This window comes from Antennarius striatus, chromosome 1 (genome assembly GCF_040054535.1).
Source record: "Antennarius striatus isolate MH-2024 chromosome 1, ASM4005453v1, whole genome shotgun sequence".
Lineage (NCBI taxonomy): Eukaryota > Metazoa > Chordata > Actinopteri > Lophiiformes > Antennariidae > Antennarius > Antennarius striatus.
The window spans coordinates 21,507,183-21,516,512 of record NC_090776.1 but is presented as its reverse complement, the minus strand read 5'-3'; positions in this window follow the sequence as shown (position 1 = coordinate 21,516,512).

Here is a 9,330-nt window from a genome sequence, read left to right as displayed (position 1 = left end):
CAGGACTTTCACAGGGCGGGTCCTCTTACACAGGACAGGTGGAGCACTCCTTATCAGCACCAGAGGCCAGCAGGAGGAGGTGCTTCACCTCCCAGCTGAGTCGTGTGACAAGACACTGTCACACGAATTGGTTTCTACGACTTATCATTTGTGTAGTTCACACATCATTGTACTTCTACCTTTGACGTTTGATGTACATTTTATTGTTAAAGCCGTTTTTAAATTAAGTTGAGCTTTATATTCAAGACATTTAAAGGTAATGGGGTCATTTTACATAATCAAAAATACATCAACACTCCTAACACAATGAATTTCTTCTTGTCTGTTCGTTACAAACAAGCTGCCCAGTATCCTTGAGGATCAGACAGACAGCCAGCTTGGCATCCAGAGCAAATTCCTTGAATGAATATCTTTCAGTCACTCCCCCTAAATAGAAACTAGAGACACAGAAGAATACAGAAAAAAAAAACTTTAACATTGCCGAGTAAGGTGCGCCTTCATTTTGAGCAAAGATCTGCTGTAGGTTCATCTCAAAAGTCATCACTAACTATGACAAGAATTTTTCTTGGGACAATGTCCAAGAGGTATTTCAACCAGCGTAACTAGTTAATTAATAACAAGACATCAAACAACATGGTGTTTCTCTACTTCTGCAATCAGTGAGTTGGTCACACAGCCAGGCCTCTGTCCAAATCCAAAGTCACGTGGAAATCCATGTGGAAATTCTCCCCAGTAAACATTTCATACAGCATTGAATTTACGTCACAACTTAACTCACTGCTTCCTGATCACATGTGGATTCATAGCTCTTAGTTTAGGATGTCCTGCACTTGGGGAATATAATTTTGCTTTGCTCCACAAACAAATATTGTGATGATGTCACGTTGGAAATTAAGAGGGTGTGTCTTATTTTTTATAGACCACACAACTAATAAGATAATCAAGGAAATAATGAAAGCAAAGACTATCAGCGCATTTTTCTAACGACACAAGGGCAAAAGTGGCAAAACGTAGAAATACTACATTAGAAATGAAAGGCACACATTGAGAATCTATTGTGTCTCTTTTTTAGGTGTTGTGTGTTATTTGAGGTTAAGGATTTCATTGTTTCAACCAACAACAAAAGCTGTTGTTTATTTTTTTGGTGATAGCTTTGGGGTTGTTTGCCAGCCTTGTGATGAACTTTGACCTTTCTAAGGTGTACCCCACCTCTTGTTCAATGTCAGCTGGAACGAGCACGACCAACTCAAGTGCCTTGCAAATTTAAAAGGTTAATAATAAATATGACCCATAATAAAATATACATTCAGTTGGATTTATTTGTTGTGTCTTACTTTATTTTTGTTGTTGTACTGCAACATACAGTATTTCAGAATATAATGCAGAGTATAGACAGTAGGCTACATTTGTATCTGTATCTGTAACAGTGATCATTAAAGATTAAATTAAACCTCACAACTATCTCATTTGTCTAAATGTGACTTTTCAACATTTTTGCATAACAAGCTGCATAATTGGTGAATAGGAAGAATGCATACCATCAGATCAGGTTAGATCGGCACTGAAAATGGGCGAGTTTGAGAACAACATTCTCAGCTAGAGAGGATTTTCCTTCTTTATTTAATCTGAAGCCCCCTCAGCAAAGGAAGTGGGACCCCCTCCATCTACCTTCCGTTTTCTGGGATTTGGGTTGTTGTAATCTAATGTGTTTCCACTGACTGTAAGAATTAGACTGAGCTCTGTTTCGCTTTCATTCAAGAGGCTCCCATTGTAACTGGATGGTGAGGAATCACCAACTCAATGACAGCCATTGAGGTCAGACCTTAACTGTTGGGTCAAAGGTTCTGTCATGGTTCACAACAGTGGTTGAAAACACAACAGGTTGTTTGCCTGAAGGGGCATTGTGTCAGTTATTAACATGATTATTATCATCTTTATCAGTTTCACTTGATTTAGTGGCGAAACTGAGGAGAAATGATGAGATCAGAGTGAATGAGGCCATCTTTATCAAATTAGAAAAGCCATTTCCAAACAGAAGTGGGTTGTCCACCTCTTATTTAAACACTCTGGGTCTCTTTCAAGAATTACGATTGAATTAAGAAGAAATACAACTACAGCATACATGAAAAAAATCCTTCTTTTGTGATATATACCAGACAAAATCAATGTTTCCCTCACTTGTTCTGTCTCTCCAATCCCATGTTTTCTGTCTGGGTGTCAACAGTGTCATTGTCATCCACTCATGCTGCTCATTTCTGTCCTGGCCAATCATCAGTCGGGAAGTCTGAACAAAGAAGAAGATTTCAGCTGCCTCCAAAGTGTTTAATCAACTTTAACAATCCTTGTAAAAGGTCCTATATTTGGTTGAGAAGAATAAATGAACAGACTAACCTTTGCACTTGACTCACATAGTCTGCTGTTGACACAGTTTACTGGTTGGTTCTACCTCTCGTTTCTGCTTTGGACTTTTTTTTTTTTTTTTTACTAGTGAATTGCGAAATGTTTGTGAGGGTTTTTTCTAATCAGAGCCACAGATTAATCAGATCTTGGTTTGATCCCCTCACATTGTTATCAACATTTTTCATCATGATTTCTGCTGTGAATCTGTCAAGTTCTTTCCTTGTTGCATTACTGTTGTTTTTTTTAACTAAGGAAGGGCATGAAATGTTTTTTAAAAAGTAGTAAATGACAGCAGTTTATCTACACAGCTTCTGATAAGTAGCCTAATTGATAACTAGCCTAACTTAGCACAAAATTATTTTGGTACATTATAAAATGGATGTGTAATATATGTGCTGACGAATAAAACCATCGAGTGAGTCAAACTACGCATGACCTGGAAGCAGGTTTGTCCTGCTCGCATTGAGGCGTGTTCTAAATGAGGCAGACCTGGGGAACTACAAGTGTAAGTCCCAGGAGCCACGCTGAGGTGTGTGATGGCAGAAGCGTTAGTGTAATGTGGGTTGTTTGAAGGGGATGCTTTCTCCTCTTTCCATCCCTCTGGGTCTCTAGAGGTCTGACAGCTCAATATCCTGAAGCTCATCCACCACATCGCATTTACAAACCAATGCTGCATATCTCATTAGAATAAATTTCCTTTATTATTACAGCTAATCGCTCCATTTTTCATAACCTCAGGGTGACAGAGCCTATCCCAGCCCTTAATGGGATAGAGGTGGGGCACACCCCGGACAGGTGACAATGTCCAATTCCTTCACACATGTGCTTGGGGGTGTGGGAGGAAGCTGTAACACCCACAGGAATGGGACAGAGAAGCATGCAGTATCGACACAGACGTCCAGGTCTGCATTCAAACCAGAATCTTGTTACCACGAGGTGACACTTCTCAATTCTCTGCCCCCACTTGTGAAAATATAACAACACTGTGATGTTTGTGGAGATCCTTGCTCCTCCAGGTCATGGGGGACCTCTACGTTGAATGTACACATTCACAAATTCACATTACTTGTCTGATCTAATTTTTTTTGTCCACACCTTCATTCTATGACTATTTTCTTCCACAACCAGCAGTAAACCCACCAGATGATATTTTAAATCTCTAATCTATTAACAACCTTCTGGGTGTGTGGGGGACCTACACTATTATACAACAGACTATTATATAGCCATGGTCGATTTGACTATTTGTTTATCCCAGGGTCTGAGCTAGATAGAGTAATCACAAGTAAAATCAATAACACTGTAATATCTGACCATGCTATTGTGAGACGTGAACTATCCCCTAAAGAAAACAGAAAGTCACACAGGATCTGCAGAATGAACAGGAAATGTTTAAAATTCCTCTTCCATGGCAGTGGTGAATTCAGTGCAACATAACAAGAGGTACGCAAACCAACGTACGAAACAACTATATCTGCTATACCAGAACCAGGTAAGGCCTGTGAAACACCCTCTGATTATAGGCCAATAAGCTCAATAAACTGTGATAGGAAGCTCTTAACTAAAATTATGAATAATAGACTGGTACAGATACAGTGGGTTTTATTTAATATAGAGATTTAAAAACTAACATCAGAACATTTCTCACCATTACCCATTTTTCAAAGAAACATAAAATAGGCTTAACATCAATGACAATGGTTGTGGAGAAGACTTTTGATAGAATAGAACGGTCCCACTTGTTTAAGGTATTAGAAGTAGTATACAGATTTCCTGTTTGTTTTATGATAAGAACATTGTACAGGGCTATAACGAACATGTTTTTACAAATGCAATTCTATCAAAGCCTTTCTTCCTAATTAGAGGTACTGCCCGTGACTGTCCTCTGTCAACACCATTATTTGGATTGCAAAAACGTTTGAGAGAAGAAATAAGAGGTAAGGAACTGTTTAAATTAAACTCATTTAAAGATGATATCTTACTTTATTTAATCAATGCAAGCTCCTCAATTGCACATGTAATGAAAATAATCAAAATCTTTTTAGAGATATCTGGTTATGAAATGAACATTGCAAAAATAGAATTGTTCACCATAAACTATTGCAGAAAGGACTTGGAGAAGTTTGTACAATTTCAGATACAAAAAACATATACACAATACCTTGGAACTTACAGTATATTAGTGATGTTTAGACGCAGTAATATCAAGATAACTTTATTCTACTTGTGAAATCATTTGAAAAGATGTTATCAGGTGGCAAGACCTCAAAGTAAACATAATAGGAAGAATAAATCTCTTTAAAATTATGTAGCTATTGAAATTAAATTCAAAAAACCTCCTAAAAATTCTTTATATGGTAAATGAACTACTTTTGCGATTAATGGTATACATTAAAATCCTGAAATAACAATTTTAAATAAATCTTCATTAAGAAATACGTCTTCCCAGACACATAGTGATATGGAATCCATGTCACTATGTGTCTAAAAGTACACGCAACTGAAAAACTGGATTACTAACCATAATGACCTTGGTCAGAAAGCAAGTTACCGAAACATTCAGTATCTTTAGCAAAAGTGTTAAAAAGAGCTGACTGATTGGTTGTATGTACAATTTGTTTAATACGGACAACATTGATACGTTATTAGAGAATATGTAATATATTAGAGAATATCTGTAAGTGGACTGAAGACCAAGGAAGTTAAAGAGAAATGGAAACATGGAAATGGAAATCAACCTCCAATGAAAATCTGCATCCAATACAGTATAATGTTTTGACAAGAGTATACTTTGCTAGAATAATATATTTCTAGTGTACTACACTCGAGATATAATAAGCAAGTTTGATAACACATCGTCAGGTAAATGTTTGAAGTGCAACATAGACGGTAACTCTTTCATGCATGCCGTCTAGCACTGCAAAAGTATAAAGTATTGTTTGGCTGGGTGGTTGGTAAGGAGTTTTAGGGGTCAGACTATTATGAGAAGCATCGAAGACAAGAATAATTTGACTGGTGAAATTCTGTGGAAATTCGAACATTGATATGAATCTGTAATTGCTTCTTTTTTCTTTCTTGGCTGTTGACTTGATGATCTTCCCGGTACTTAATTGTGATGACCCATGGGAAATAAGAAAATTGAATTCTAAAAAATAGAAATAACTGCTTCTTTCAATCGCCTCCAATAGCTGGAAGCAGGGATTACCGCAGGAAGGGGGCAGCATTGCACTGTGACATGTCCTCCTACAGTCTCTCCTCCTACAGTCTCTCCTCCTACAGTTTCTCCTCCTAAAGGCTCTCCACCTACAATGAACCTCTAGACCTTCCTCGAAACCTGAAGGACTTGTAAAACTTGAAAGTTTACTATTAAGAATTGTGAAATACTGAGCTTCCAACGAAAGAAACCAGCCCTGAATTTAACCCATCACTGTAGAAATAAGGGGAACTCAGCTATCCTCTTCATCACTTCTCTAATCCAGTTAAAGTCACTCAAACAGCACTTGATGGAATTCCAGGAATGATCACCTTGTTAAGCACACAGTAATGTTCCCTCTCAAGCCGTCCGGCCAGCAGCCCTACTGGTTTACTGCTTGGCTTGGCGTGAGACAGAGGGAGACAATGTGGTGGCACTCAAAGGGTTAAGATGTTTGTTCCACATAGAAGAGCAACAAATGAAGGTCATGCCCTGCCAACCACAACCAGTCAACCAGTAAGGCAAAGGAATCCCAGTCTATTCATCTGCCTTAATCAGCTGTAAATATGAATGCGAAGAAAGTTTCCAGACTGGTTTGTGAAACAACGGTTTTCATGTTTTATTATTTCAAACAAGAGAACCTATCTAAAATGAATGTGTGTGTGTGTGTGTGTGTGTGCGTGCGTGCTTGCGCGTTCGTGTGCGTGTGTGTGTGTGTGTGTGTAGAAGTGAGACTCATACTTACTATTAAGTCATCAGATAACCAGCGAAGACACGGCCAAATGATCCACTCCCGAGTTCCTGAAGCTGCTCATGTTTTGTCTGAAAGTCTTCTTGACACACGAACTGTTGAGAAGATATCATCTCATTCACTCCATCTCTGAAACCATTCATTCATTCATCTTCTCAAAGAACAACATTACGTGGACAATGGGTGTTGTGCCTCTGGAGTGGCAGACTGAGGTGATGGTTCCCATTTCCAAGAAAGGTGACCAGAGAGTGTGTTCCAACTACAATGAGATTACACTGCTCAGCCTCCCCGGGAAAGTGTACTGCAGGGTAATAATAATATTCACAGTTGATCAGTATTTTATAGCACTTTCATGAACTCCAAGACACTTTACAAAAATAAAAGACAAACAAGAGACACAGAAACAGGTAAAATAGGTGGTAGATGTTAATGGAGGTTAAAAGCTAGTTGAAAGAGACGAGCTTTAAGTGTTTCTTGACAGAAACAGTCTCTAGAGCAGTTCTTGGCAGCAGAGTTCTCAACACGTAGGTGTTTTTGAAAGTGAGTGGAGAGAAGACCACACATGAGGCTGTTGCAATAATCAAGTCTAGAGGAAATAAATGCATGACATTAAAGTTTCAGCAGCAGTTTGAGATAGGGTTGGATGAAGGTGGGCAATCTTACAAAAATGGAAGAAAGCTGCTCTGGATATCTGACAGATGTGTGGTTGGAAAGAAAGGGTGGTTTCAAAGATGAATCAGATGTTTCTGATGTGTGGGGAGGGGATGAGTGTATGACCACCAATGGAGAGTGTGAACTGGGTGGTGGGAAGTATGGATTTGGGACCAGTGATGGAGAATTCATATTTTTTGCTATTGAGTTTGACGATGTCGTGGTCGTTCATGACTTTATTGCAGAGAGGCAGTTTGTGAAGGTGGAGACTGTGGCAGCAGTGAGAGTTCTTGTTGACAGTTAGAGTTGTGTGTCATTGGCATAGCAGTGAAATTGAAGTCCATGGTGGTAGATGATGTGTCCAAGGGGTAATATGCAGACAGTGAAAAGGTGGAGATCAAGCACCAAGCCTCGAGGGACACTGTGACTTAGAGTTTTGGGAGGTGCAGTTGTTTATGGAGATGTATTGTATTTCGGTGCTGTGATGGATGCGTAGTACAGAGGAAAATCTGCCAGTTAGCTGACCCACAGATCCAAGATGAACAATGTGGTTTTCACCCTGGTTGTAGAACACTGGACCACCTCTATACTCTAGCTAGGGTGCTGGAGGAAACATGGAAGGTTACTCAACCAGTTCACATATGCTTTGTAGACCCGGAGAAGGCATTTGTGTACCCTGGAGCATCCTTCAGAGAGTATGGGGTGGATGGCTCATTGATACGGGCTGTCCAGTCTCTCTATTCCCAAAATAGGCAGTAAGTCAGACTCATTTCCATTCGCAGTTGGACTCCACCATGACTGTCCTTGTCACCGGTTCTGTTCAAAATCTTTATAGACTGACGTACTGCAGTTCAATATGAAATCTTGGCAGTCTAAGGTAGAGAGAAGGGGAAGATGTGTTTAGAAGCAACAGTGAACCGGGTCATCGCCGAATGAGAATCAGGTGGCTGCAGCAACACAAGTGACAGGAATAAACTGATTGCATGCAGTGATTTGGAAAGGCTCTGGAGGGACAGGAGTTGTTAATGATGGGAAAACACTTGTGTGGGTAGAATAAACAAATAAATATGTCTTGACGGGGTCGTGACATTACCCCCCATGCTAGGGACAGCTCCTGCTGTTCTTCCAGCTTGTTCAGGGTGGACCCGAAGAAAATCTCTGATGAAAGATGGATCCAGGATCTTGGGAACTGGAACCCATGAACAGTCCTCAGGGTCAGACCCCTCTTAGTCCAAAAGATGTCCCTTTGCCAGGGGGCCTGATTAAACTCTAAACAGTCGATTAGTTTTACCTTAAACCTTAAGGTTTATGGTACAGAGTAGAAGTTTTTAAAGTAAATTAGCACCAGTTAGTACTGACAAAAATTCAGTCACGTTACCGTTAATAGCATAGAGAAACGTGACTAAAATTACTCGCGATTTCTTGTAAATCTACATTGTTGTAAGGTCGTGGGGGTGTGTGTGTGTGTGTGTGTGTGTGTGTGTGTGTGTGTGTGTGTGTGTGTGTGTGTGTGTGTGTGTGTGTGTGTGTGTGTGTGTGTGTGTGCGGTAATAAAAAGAAGCAAGTAGAAGAGCAACACCAAATGAGTGACAAGCTCACGAGGAGTCAATGAAAGGCTGACCGAGGTCAAAGCTCTGTACCTGAAGGTGAGTACACACAAATACTGGATTCATTCTTTCCAGCAAGAAAAATACTGAACCAAGCACCAAATTATAGATAAAGTGCTGCTGTTGACACAGCTGCTTTCACCCAGTGGACAGATCAGTGACTGGTAGACAGGAGAATGATCTCAGTCAAATCAGTGGAAGGAAATACACTGACCCAATTACGGACCCTCTGTGTTACTCAACTCCCTTCCAGAGGAATGTTGTCTTGTTCTGAGGATACTTCCTAGATTATCATTTAATCTAGTATATATACTTTTTTTTAAATAAATACTGTTTTTTCTTTTTTTTAAATTTGTATAAGAAATTCAAAATTCTAACATTTCTGTCAGGAACAGGATATAAAAATCTAGAAACTTTTGTTTTTATTGTGTGAATTACATTACATTTCTCATCATTACCATCAGTTTAACTGCATATGTAACTCAGCAACATGATAAAATCCTATAAATGGTCATTTTTTACAGAGAAATGTCACTTTTTGTATTGATCGATTTCATTTTGCCGATAATATTAAGATAGTCTCACTTCATGTAAACTTCAAATGTAAGATCGATGGATATTGTTGTCCTCGGGTCATTAATGGATCTTAAATTAAAATGTGATACTCTCCATGTTTCATCATCACATTCAGATTGATTTTACTATTTAGAAGTCTGTCACAAAATATG